General features: G+C 36.6%; 1 protein-coding gene across 7 annotated transcripts in view; it reads left to right on the forward strand.

Annotated features, from left to right (window-relative positions):
* Positions 1-204: 204 nt before the first annotated feature.
* Positions 205-13,341, forward strand: part of conu (Rho GTPase-activating protein conundrum) — a 203,495-nt gene continuing 190,358 nt past the window's right edge. For 3 of the 7 annotated variants that reach the window (XR_010951042.1, XR_010951043.1, XR_010951044.1), the window contains exon 1: positions 205-714. The gene's annotated coding sequence lies outside the window, so the exon portion shown is untranslated. The remainder of the gene's footprint in view (positions 715-13,341) is intronic. The other 4 variants (XM_067773543.1, XM_067773545.1, XM_067773548.1 and 1 more) reach the window with 2 other exon arrangements.

Genomic DNA, 13,341 nt, shown 5'->3' on the forward strand with positions numbered 1-13,341 from the left:
ATCGAACTGGTTGATCACAGTCAACTTTTGAAGAGAGTAGGTATCAACATTGATCTCCATAGATTTACGCTCCCTGCTCTGTGTTGTTCAACGAGAATTCCATGACTTCCAGTTTGAGTATTTGAATCATCTATGTAAACCATTCCGCTACACTCCCCAATTTTAATGAGTCGCGTAAAAGAAACTCATAGCCGACTCCGCGTAGGGGCAGGAACAAAGTATATTTGAAAGTAAAGTAGACTTTAGTCATCTTGGAAGTGCCGACCGTTAAGGTTGTATATAGAGCGTCAAATCGTTCTTTTGTGCGTTTTCTTTTCCCTTCTTTTATGTCGTCGGTTGCACTTGCGACTGTTTCACTTCGTATAAAGCCAACAGCAAAGCAACATTTTGAAAGTACTTGATGGCCATTATTTCAATGCAATAATAAAAGACAAACAAGCGATTGCAATTGATGCAAGTGCAAAGTGAGGTGCGTGTGTCAACTGGCAAAGCTAAAGTGTTAATATACTTACATACTTATAAATGTATATATGTGTCGTTTAGATAGCATATCCATATATGTATAAATAGTTCCAGACATGTATTCAAATTTACATTAGACTGACCTAAAAAAATTGAAGTCTCTTCGCTTTGTGGGTGCCATAGGTTTGCGTCTTGTACCTTCTCACCAAGTGCTTAGGATGTTTCGTTCTTCAAACAGTGCGTTCAAAAAGAGTAAGTTGATTAATTATTAATATCTGCACCAACTTACAGTGTACCTATTGCAAAAATTTATAAGGAGAAAGTCGTTTGTAAATAATAAATAAAAGCGGGTTTTTGCAGGTATAGACGCCTGAGTGATACATAGCCCCATTTCGGCTGCCAGTTCAAAAACGACCTTTCTCAGAATTTCAGAACGCGCTTTTAGTTTGTTTCAAAATCGTCACATCTCAGAAATTTTTCATAAACGCCCTATCTCAGCTCAAAGTGGATTGAATTTATGCTGAGATAGGTAGGACGATTATAAAAAAATTTTGATTAAGTCACGAAAATGTTTTGGGGATGACTCTTTTAAGTTATAACGGAAACTAAAAAGCCATGAGGCTAAAAAAGAGATTTATAGTTTTTCTATTTGGTCCAATATAAGTACACACTACATATATATATATATATATCTATATATGTATATATTTATATGTATAGGTATATGATCATATACGAGTTTGACTTGTGAGTAAAGAGTTATGTAGCTGGTCGTTGATCATTGCAACTTACACGTAGACGCGTATGCATAGGCAAGGGGGAGACTTATGTGTTAGTGTTGGTTATTTGATATGTATGTACATATGTACAATATTTAATGTGGCTGTGTTTAAAGTTTAAACTGACATGAGTGTTTAAATAGCGATTTTGATCTTTCTTGTTTTGCTTTTGGCATTTGTTTTCTTCATTCTTTATCGCGTTCTTGGCGTTGCGAAAAGCTAAAAGTCGAGGTAAATTCGCATTTCATCTTTTTTTTAAGTAATCGCGTTGTAATGAACATTTTCATGATTGCATAAAAGTTAGATGCATATTATAAATAAATATCTACATATATTACTCACATATCTACACACAAACAAGTTGAAAAGAAATGCCTGAATTGAGTTTTGAGTGAGCCATTTGTGTTTCTGTTTACTTAATTTTTAAATAAAATATGGATAAGGTAAAATGGCAAAAAAAATTTAACTTTTTCAATAACTGCATACTGACATGAGTTGGTACTAAATAGCGGCATATGTATGTACATACGTATGTGTGTACACGTATATTTAGAGCCATACATACATATGTACATTTATTAAGAAAAAAAAATTAGTAATGTTTATTTGGTATTTGTGTTTATCTCTTGTACGTGTTTTATGTCTTCAGTTACATTATGAACTGAGCTAGAGACTTACATAGGTAGTTATGTGAAAGTGTACATACATACATTCATTATACATAAAATAGGTAAATTTACTATTTTAAGTTAACGTCGTAACTAAAGTTGCAGATCCGAGAATATACCAGCTAATGGTAAAAATGCGTTAAAAATGAACGGAAACGACAAAATACTAAATGAATCCAAAAATAAAATTATCTTAATACCTATGAACTCAGAGTGTTTTCACTTTTGACAGTTTTGAACCATAAACAAGTGATATGAAACGAAAATGGTAAACAAAAAGAAACGGGTGACAAAAAGCCTTGGTTGTGTGTTTTTAAAATAATAAAATAAATAAAATTTAAACAAAAAAGCTGGCAAACGAAAACTAAAATAAATAAAAGTGAAAAACACTGGACAAACCACAACTCATTAAAAATTAAGAGTTGTGTGCTGCTGCATAAATACAGTTGTGAACATTAAAATAATATAGCAGTTTGTATTTTTTAAGACTCCTATTTATCGAAAGATAGACAAACTGCCTTGAGCCATTAAAACTTCAAAAGGTTCTTTCTCTAAACCAATCACGTTCAGGTCATTGGTCACTAACCGAACTTAGATGAACGGTTACTTAAAGTCCATGTAGATTGGAAACTTCGCAGTAAAGAGGATATTGAACATCTATAAACGTCACAATATCTTAATATTTTTGTCTTTGATAAGCTGTTAGAAATAGCTATGTATTTAAATTTCATCAAAAGTTATCAAAATTACATCTACGTTTATGGTCGAATTTTCCGCCATTTACCGACTTTTGTTTCACTATCTCGTTGTTCTTAACCATGTGTGAAGTTTTAAGTTTGTAGCCCACCGGCAGGGCCGTGGAGAGAAAATCCGGGCACGGGACTAAACAATTTACGGGCTCCCTATAAAAAATTCACTAATACATTTGATTAATTTGAATTAATGACGTCTCATTCATGAATCACTATTGATGGATGACCCCTTTAGAATTGGCTGAAAGTTTTTCTTCTTTTTCTAGCTTACGAAAGACGTTTTTCAGAATTTTTTCAAATTTTTCCATCCAACTCAAAAAAAGTTATGAATTAAAAAAAAACACCGTTTTTGTTTTCAAAATGCTATAACTTTTTCAAAAATTGACCGTTTGGGATCTTTTTTATTTTTTAATTTTTTTTTAAATGTACATTTCGGAAAAAATACAAAAAACTTTTTAAAGTTTTTTTTTGTAATTTTTCAGTTTTTCGAGATTTTTCGAATTTCGCCATTTTTTTTTTCTCATAAAAAACGTCAATCAATTCTGAAATCATCCCCACTAATCCCGGAGTGGGCCGTTTTTTTTTTTTTATTTACTTCAAAAAAAAAATTTTTTTTTAATTTTTTTGTATTTTTTCCGAAAAGTACATTTAAAAACAAATTAAAAAAAAAAAAAGATCCCAAACGGTAAATTTTTGAAAGAGTTATAGCATTTTGAAAACAAAAACGGTGTTTTTTTTTAAATTCATAACTTTTTTTGAGTTGGATGAAAAAATTTGAAAAAATGCTGAAAAACGTCTTTCGTAAGCTAGAAAAAGAAGAAAAACTTTCAGCCAATTCTAAAGGGGTCGGGTTCAAAATTGGTCGAAATGGGATGGAATACCTCATATATACCTATAACAAGTTTAGCAGACAACCCCCGATGGTAACCCTACTTAAAAATATTTATATTACAATACAAAGTAAAATAGCGTTTGATACCCACATTGGCAAGTACCGTATAATTGAAACAAATTCAAATAGGTGGTAACGTCGTACAGACAACCATATTGGCAAATCGGACCCGGTGTCTTTTTCCAAGCTCCACTATATAAGTGTAACAAATTTCAGGTTGTTTCAGTTGTTTATGCGTGGTGCTCTTCCCAGAATACCCACTCAAAACCTTTCACATTTATAACATAAAAATATAAGATAAAACAATTGAGAGCGTTCAAAGTTTAGTGAGCATGATTTCACACTGTAAATTTAAGTTTTTAAGAGCCAACCTCCACTTTTTTTTTTGTGTAATTGCGAAATAAGATTTTGGAACTTTTACTTATTAACTTTTTGAAAAAATGTATTAAATTCTATGGATTTTGAATTTTGTTTTCCTAAGCAAGTTGATATTTCGGTAACTATTACTTTGTGTTCCAAGGCTCCGGATTCTTATTTGCGAACTCTAAGAAATGTAGTCCAGAACATTGAAAACTTTTAGAGACTTACGGCCATTTCACCAACTTCGGGTAACACTAACTGGCACCTTATTTGACAAAAATCGTTCGATGATCTATTAGATAAGTGTCAGTTAGCGTTAACTGAAAATGTGTAAACAACCCTTACAGACAATTTTAAATCCACAAAGGTACAATTTGTCGATCGAAAAAAGGATAAATTTTTGTAAGAAAGTATTATTTCATGCATAATTTTTAGTGATTTTTTCACCCTTCAAACCTTTGGTCAGTTAATCCTTGTTGTTGTTGTTGTTGAGCAGTGCTTAGCCCCAATAGGTGCAACCGATCACAAATTGTCGTCAATATCCTCTAACGGGAGTCCAAGGAAACTTGCTGTTTCAACAAGAGTGGACCATATTACAATTAAAGAGATGGTTGGTGTCATGTGGGGACACATTGCAAGCAGGGCATACATTTAGTATGTCGAGGTTGATTCTGGATAGGTAAGAGTTTAACCTGTTACAGTATCCAGATCGAAGTTGACAGTGACTCGCGTTACCCTGGGAGTGTGCGTTCCTCTTCCGTAAGTTTTGGGTACAGTTCTTTGAGTACTGGATTCACCGGGCAATTCCTGTCAAAAAGGTCCGACGCCTGTTTGAGGAGTTCACTGAGGAACCGGCTTGTGTTTTTTTCTTCATACGGCTGAGTTCTCAGGTGCCGTATTTCCTCAATTCTTACGGAGATGACTCCTTAAGCTCCTGGACGGTGTTGGCTCATCAATCAGATGTCTGTTGGGATGCCCAGGTTTCTGGGTATTCAACAGGAACTGTTTGGTTAGCATTTCATTTCTCTCCCTGATGGGGAGTATTCTCGCCTCGTTATTTAGATGGTGTTCTGGTGACATAAGAAGACAGCCCGTGGCAGTTCTGAGAGCAGTATTTTGGCAGGCCTGTAGCTTCTTCCAGTGGGTAGTTTTTAGGCTTGGCGACCATATAGGGGACGCGTATCATGCAATCGGCTGGCCAATTGCTTTGTAAGTGGTAATGAGCGTTTCTTTGTCTTTTCCCCAACTCATTCTGGTGGCGAGGGTAGCTTTGATATGTAGAAGTTAAACAAAAGTATAAGAATATGTTAGCTTGTTTCCCAGGCTTTAGTAACGGGACCACCTTGGCCATTTTCCATTTTTCGGGAATGACAAAGGTGGAAAGAGGCAGGTTGAAGACATGCGCTAAATATTTGAAACACTCTTTCCCTAGGCTTTTAAGCATCGACATGGCTATGCCGTATGAGCACACTGCTTTGGATGGTTTAGCCTGACTGATGACATCCTCAACCTCTTTGGCGGTGATGGTAATTGGAGACGCGCTGAATTTATGTTTATGTGCGTGTCTGTTGGCCCTTCGTCTATCTTTGTCGACCGTAGAATGCATTATATATTGTTGGCAGAAAGCGCTCGCGCATTTTTTCGCATCCGACAGCACTTTATCGCCAAAGGCGATGGACATTTTGTCATTGTGCTTAGACGGATTCGATAGGGACTTTACGGTGGATCAAAGCTTACCTACACCGGCAGAGAGGTTACAACCGCTTAGGTGCTCCTCCCATTTCGCCCGCTTGTATTCATCCACAAGCAATCTGATGCTCTGGTTTATATCCCTTATTTGGGGGTCGCCTGGAGCGAGCTGTCTTATAAGGTCACGTTCTCTCGGTAAATTTGCGGCCTCCGCCGGAAAGTGAGGCCGAATTTCGGGTATTATACCGGCGGGAATGAAGCGAGCCGAGGCGGATTCATTGACATTGCGGAAAGCACGCTCCCCTTGGCGAGCATCAGTCGGGATGGGGAGGGCAGCAAAGTGGTTGTCTGTAAAGGATTTGCATTCGTCCCACTTTGAAATAAAGTGCGTTTTTCTGTGACGATGAAGTCGGCGGTAAGCTTGAGCGAAATAAGTATAGGCAGGTGGTCGGATGCCAATGTTACCATACGTGTGGGGGAGTCCCCGTTTATTGTGCAATACATCGTTTCTTCTATTTGATCCGCCAACATCTCACCCCTACTGTCTGCCTGAAAGTTTGAATGCCATAGATCGTGATGGGCAGTGAAATCGCCTAAGATAATGCGATTATTGCCAGTGAGTAAGGCGCAGATATTAAGGCGGTATACACTGGGGAAACAGGTGGCAGGAGGGATGTAGATGTTGACGATTTCTAGGTTTGCATCGGCTGACCGGACAGATAAGCCTTGACGTTCTAAGACACCGATGGCCGATGTCGGGATCAAATATATGATATTGCACAGAGTGGTGTATGATAAACGCGAGGCCGCCTCCATTTCCGATCTCGCGATATTTTCTGTGGACATTATACCAAGAATAAGTCTGCAGAGCAGATCTTGCTGTGAGTTTAGTCTCTTGAATCGCAGCAATGCGGATGTTGTGCCGCTTCATGAAATCGACTATCTCCGTGATCTTCCCAGTTAATCCATTACAGTTTAACTGCAGAATCCTGAAGTGCAACGGGCGAGACGTCGTCACGCTGGGAGTAAGTGACGGGTGACTACGCTTGGGTCGTGAAAGGCTAGGACGCAACTGATATAGTGGCCCTGGGACTGGAAGTCCTTGGGTAAGCATTGGGGTACCCGGTGTATTTGGGTTTGGGGCCTGGTAACATGGCGCTATGATACCCGTCGGGGGGTTGCCGTCGCGGAGACCAGAACATCTAGGAAAGTGGCACCGTCAAAGGTAGGAGCTGTATTGGGCGGATGTCGCAAACATATATATTCTGTGATGGCAAACGGTGCAAAAGGAGGTAGGGACTAAGAGTCTCTTTCCCTGACCTACACGATTGCTGCCGGAAAAGAGAGGGGAAGAAGACGGGGGCAGGGGCTGATGCTCGGCATTGCTCCCGACTCTACTACGGAGGTTGTAGGTATGAGTGGGAGCGGCCGTATGAGTTGGTGGTGCCGTGGGGCGCGAGCAGCAGCGGGTACTTCTTGTGCCTTGCTGAGCAGCGGGCCTGCTGGAACGTAGTGGGGGGGGGGGGGGGGGGGGGGGGCGCTAAGGCGTAGACTACGGGACGCCCTTGGGCGAGAACAGCAAGGAGCCACAAAAGATTTATAAAAGTTACGTGGACGTCGGGTTTTGGGATCTAACCCAGAACAACCTATCCGATGCAACCATCCCTTGCACGAGACACACTGGCAAGAGTATGACCGTCCTAAAAAGATTCTTTGCCGACAGACGCAGCAAAACCATGCCTCAGGACCGAGGTCAGGAGACGGACCCGGATTGGATTCGATACCTTCCCGAAGCAAGAGAATATGGAGCAGTCCTGCTGTAAGGAGCTGCTGTGAGGATGACAATTTGTGGGAGGGACGCAACAAATTAGTGGGGTTACACTGAAATGACAGTCCTTAGTCGGGAAAAATGCCGAGTCGCTCCGGTACATAGAACCAACTGCCTTGGGAAGTTAATCCTTGTCGCCTCTTTTACTCTTGCTGTACCGTCTTTTATCATCGCCATATGTGATGAATATGAATGATGAATTTAAGTGCTCATTAAGAAAAATCCCCTAGAAAACAATGAAAAATTTTGCAATCCGCTGTGGTAGTACGATTTTATATAACTTCATAGTGCCAGTAAGAGGCAAATGGCTAACATGGCCACCAAAACCAATGTGCAAAACTTCCTTATATTGGCATTGTAATTTTTTCGACAAAAAAAAATAATTTTTTTAATTTGAAGGGGATGAATGGAGAACAAAAATACGGAATCGATCCATTCCAGAATTTCAACATAATGGAATAACTCAAGCTAATCTCCAGCAGATACAAATATACAGAGTTTCAAAAAGCAATTACGAAGGCTAAACCCTAGAATCGAAGCAAACTCAAATATTTCGCCGAGAAACAAAAAAATAATGCATCTATAAAACAACAGAAAATAGTATATAAATTCATCTTTGCGAGCTGAATGCAGCTTTTTTGGCTGCCATGGTACTTAGTCCTACCAGCTAAGAGACATTTGTTTTATATTGATATTAACAACAAATAAGAAACTCCACTCAAAAACAATCATTTAAAAAAAAATTTAACCTCATTATATTTATAGAGAGCCCACTAGATTCGTAGCACATTACAGTTATTGTAAATAAAATTAAATGTTATTTCGGATTTATGCTAATATTTTATGTATTTCATTGCCCTGCTCACTTGCGCTTCTTTCTTGTCGTAGATCCGCGTTGTAAAGGTTTGCATGCATTTGTCGAATACATAAGTTTAATAATTTTATTTATTTACTAACTTATTTATGTATGAGCTCATATGTTGAGTAAATATTTTTTTCATGTCTCTTTATTCATGATTGGCACTTTTGTGTTCGGCTTGGTTTGAGTTGTTTGGTCAGCGAAGTGGGGACATGGCTTTGCTCCTACTTTAAGTTGAGTATTGGCGTCGACGGCGTCATACATGTGTTTTGTATTTAAATGTAAATTTGTATCTATATTAGGAATACCTTTTTTAAATTTTTGTAGTCCCGAGATTGCCGAGATCTCCCAGGATTTGGATATACATTATTTTGCAACTGCTTAGCTTCAAAAATATGAATTAATACTTCTAATGAAACTCCAACTGAAAAATAGATAACAAAAAGTTTTTGTTATTTATATTTGTTTTGCCGGTTCGAGGTGAATTAAAATAAAAGAAAAAACAAGTTTCCTTTGAAAATCATCCGATATATACTCAGCGGTAACCGTCTTCAGGGATATAAACTACAAAATTATATAAACAAAAACATACCACAAGCAAAAACATTGATAAAACAATTGATAATGAACATTTTATTCCACAAAAAGTTTTTTTTTTAATTTTTAAGTACTTTCTTTATATACATAAATGGACCCGAATAAAAGTAAAATGTCTCTTCAAACAAAGACATAATCTTGTCGAACTTTGATATTCAAGTTTTAACATATACATTGTCAAAATTTTTACTAGGAACCAATAGAAAGGTAAAAAAATAAAATAAATGTAAGGCGCGATAACCTCCGAAGAGATCTAAGGCCGAGCTTCTCTTCCCATTTGCATCGTGCTCCTCTTGATTTTCCCTACAAATTGGCCGGACGGGACCTACATGTGGTGATGTTAAAATATGAATATCAAAGTTGGCAAAATTTTGTCTTTTTTTAAAGAGACATTTTTCGTTTCCTCTTGTTCGTTTGTATAGAGGAAGGCCTTAAAAATGTTTATCTTCTTTTTATTTTTTTCTTTTGTTGCATTATCAAGGAGTAAGGTTTCATGTTTTTAGCTGAATGAGTAGTTACTTGAAAATCTATCGCAAGATTCCAGAATTCTAAATAGATTTTTACGCACCATCTCGACTTCTGCTCCATCTAGGAATCTCTTTTATCCTTAAAATTACAACCTAATAGAGCCCGAAGCTATATTCAAAGTTTGAGGTTATTGGGCAATCGGGAAGTTCCTTAAGGCTCTACGGGAAGTTACTCAAATAGCAGTCGCAAGATTCCAAACGTTGTAAATGGACTTCTTGGTAGCTCTTTTATCCCAAATATTAGAACCTAATAGAGCCCGAAGCTAAGTTCAAAGATTCAGGTTACCGGAAAGCTCCTTAAAACTCGAAAGCGAAATTTCCAAGATCCGATGTTTCTTAGAATTTTCACGATACTTAGACCACCTGGCAAAGTTGTATCCCCTCATATTAAATTTCCAATTGGGTTTCCATGCGTTTTCCAAGGGATGTTACTCAAAAATATATTGCAAGAATCTCCCAACCTAAAATAAAGGAAGTAAAAAATAAATACTTGGCGTGATTCAAGTCCGAGGAGATTTGGCCCAGCTTCTTAGGAAAATGATACAAACAATTTCGTCCAGCAGAGTAAATAACGTTACTTTAAGTTACACAGTGAACCAATAAATAAATACACAAAGGTGTTCGACCTTTAATTTTTCCAAAATGTTCGCAATATTTTCTATTGCAAAATACTTTTAGCGACTTTTTTAATATATAGTATTTCATTTTATAAAAGCAGGTTTTTAAATGCGAAAATGCTCAAAGTTTAAAGAATTACATGAAATTTTCCAGCTACCCATTAAAAAAAAAGTGCTGTAAACGCTATGATTTTTTAATCCTTTGCTACGAAAGGCGACTTTCGTACCCCCATTTCTTATATTTGTTAAGATGCTAGAAGGACTAGTTCCCAAAAAACCGGACACTAAAAAAGACCGACATTCCGGGATTGACATTTCTAATCCATGTCGATACTCTTGGAATTTAAAGCTGCTTAGCTATGTATGTATATATAAAAATACATATGTCTGTAAAATATAGTAAGCAAGATGGCTAATAAAAATTTATGTGCTTTCTTGAAGTTAATGTTGAAATAATGCAATTAAAGTAAAGATAAAAATTAATAAAAAAATTAGTAGTTAGCGTTAGATTAAGGCCGAGCTGCTCTTCTAGCGCCTTGGACAAATTTTATATACGACTCGATACACTGTGACTTTTACTTAGAAATTATAGCTAACAATCAATAGACAGTTTTGTATCCTCCAAACTTAATTTCCAAAAGTTTTTTTTTGTTTCGTTATAATTAATTAATTATTCTTATTTTTTCAGTTTTCTCATATTCCACCATTTTACACGAATATTAGACAAATGTCGCTTTCTATTTGTTTCATATTTTGTTTCCAATTAATTTCTTCGAGTTAAAACTGCTTCTCTTATTTCTTTCACAAAACCAACACGACTAACAAATATAAAGAAGGTATTTGTGGTTGAATGTATGGAATGTATTAGGGCGGACCAAAAAATTGTAGGCATCTAGATTTTACACACACCAAATATGAGCTCTTCATACAAACCAATTTTACACATGGGTTAGAAGAAAATCCCCATTTTTGGTTGACTTTTTGGTAAAGGTCTAGTAATACGCTACCAAAAATAACGAGAGAGGTGTCAAACGACGCGTCTTGACCTCGACAACAATAATTTTATCTCTGTCCGGAGATATTTGGAGTTGAAGTTGGCGATTATCATGTGGTTGTTGTAATGTTGTGGTACCCACAAAAAAAAGTGAACATAAGTGTTTTGCGCGGATATAGTTTTGCGTCGTTTGACCCTCTCTCGATATTTTTGGTAGCGTATTAGGACCCCTCAACTAGACTTTTACCGACTTTATTTTCTCTTAAAGTACTTAGAAAACTGCGAAAAAATAATGTTGTTTCTACTTATAAAGCTGTTTGAACACAAAATAAAAAAAATTTAAACAATTTTTTTTTTGGTTAAAAATATTTTAAATACATCAAAATCTTGTAATTAAAATACGAATTTATGTTTCTGTGAATCATAAATTAGTAGAATTAGGAAGTTTAATTTGTTATACAATCGTTTGAAATAGGATAGGGGTCATGACCCTTTAATCGCAAAAAAAACTTACTCTACCTCGCAATTTCTGATTCTGACAACAAAGCTTTGAATTTATGACTTATTTTGTTTTGTTGATTTTCCGACAGAATGGATAAATGATGTATATTGGAACGATTTTCCGTCATCCCTTGTCAAATTTGCTTTCGAGACAAACCGGTTTCGGCGTTGTGGCATCATCAGTGTCGATTTTCGTTCTGATCTGTTGTTGTCGTTTGTCTTGTATTTATAAATAAATAAAATAAATGTAAGGCGCGATAACCCCCGAAGAGATCTAAGGCCGAGCTTCTTTTCCAATTTGCGTCGTGCTCCTTTTGATTTTCCCTACAAATTGGCCGGACGGGACCTACATGTTTTATGCCGACTCCGAACGGCATCTGCAAGGCAGATGAGTTTTCACTGATAGCTTTTCATGGCAGAAATACACCCGGAGCGCTTGCCAAACACTTCCGAGGGGCGACCCCGCTTAGAAAAATTTTCTTCTAATTGAAAAACTTTATTTCTGAAATTTTGATGTTGCTTTGCCCGAGGTGTGAACCCAGGGCATACGGTGTGGTAGGCGGAGCACGCTACCAGCACACCACGGTGGGCGCCATCTTGCATTTATAGTATGTAGTATTTGACGTGTCCAACGCTTTCATTTAATTGTCTCATCAACGCCCGAGATTGATGAGAAGTGTGATGACTTGTACCTAGGACCTACCTAATTATTTTCTAGCTTTTAGTATTACTATTACTTAATGTAAGTATTGTTTTCAATAAAACCGTTTAACTAAAATTTTTTTTTTAACTATTTTATTTTCAAGTGTTTAGTCTTTATTTAATTGCCTATTGTTTCTCATTCTATTTAGTTCATTTAGTGACTCATTATTACAAGGACTCTTTCCTGACAATTTGTTACAATCTAAGTCCTCAATACATAATCCTTCCAAAGACTTTGCTCGACTCAGCGCCACATATTGTCTCTCCTCGAACTCCAAAGTATTTTGATGCCACTTCAACCGGACTGTATGTAATGTTTGTTCCAAATATGAGCCAAATCGGACATCACAGGTCGCTTTCTATTCATGTATGTATTATGTGTTTCAAATATGAACCAAATCGGAACACAAATACGATTTTAGAAATATTTCGATCCATGCACCATCTATCGGAGTTTTTTTCTTATTATTGCATTGTCTTTACCATGCCTTTACCATTTTCATCGGGTTCTGAACTATATTCCAAGTTTCAAGCTTGTAGCTTATCGCGAAGTTACTTAATTTTTAATTACAAAAATTGTAAACAATGGCACGACCGCTACGCAGAGTTAAGCTAAATAAAATCGTTTAAAAAGTGGAGCGTCCAAACAGGTTCAATTCGGTTTTTGACTAAAAAAACATCGCTGCAGAGATAAAAGTTATGTACATAATTATAATCCTTGTGGTTTATTTGCCATTCGTATAACGTTTTCATTAAGCCGCTCGTTATAAATACTTTTTTGTAAATATTAGCTTTGTCGACCGGAATATAATAAACAGTGATCTTAAAATATTTCGTGCTAAATTTCACTCGAATTGGATAATTCTTAGAACTGCCACGTTGCATTTGAATTTTTTTTTTAAACCATTGCATGCACGCAGTTTATATAAAGTAATTGACAAACCTTAATTTGATATTCATATATTACGTTTAAAAACTCAGAGAATTATATTATGAAGGTAAAAATCAGCAAACGTGTACTGGTTCTAAGATTTTGCGAAGTTATCGACTTTCGAAATACAACAAAACCCCACTCTCGTTCCATTCAAAAAATGTTGTACTTTTCAATAGTGGT

This window comes from Eurosta solidaginis, chromosome 3 (genome assembly GCF_040869045.1).
Source record: "Eurosta solidaginis isolate ZX-2024a chromosome 3, ASM4086904v1, whole genome shotgun sequence".
In the NCBI taxonomy this organism is placed as follows: Eukaryota; Metazoa; Arthropoda; class Insecta; order Diptera; family Tephritidae; genus Eurosta; species Eurosta solidaginis.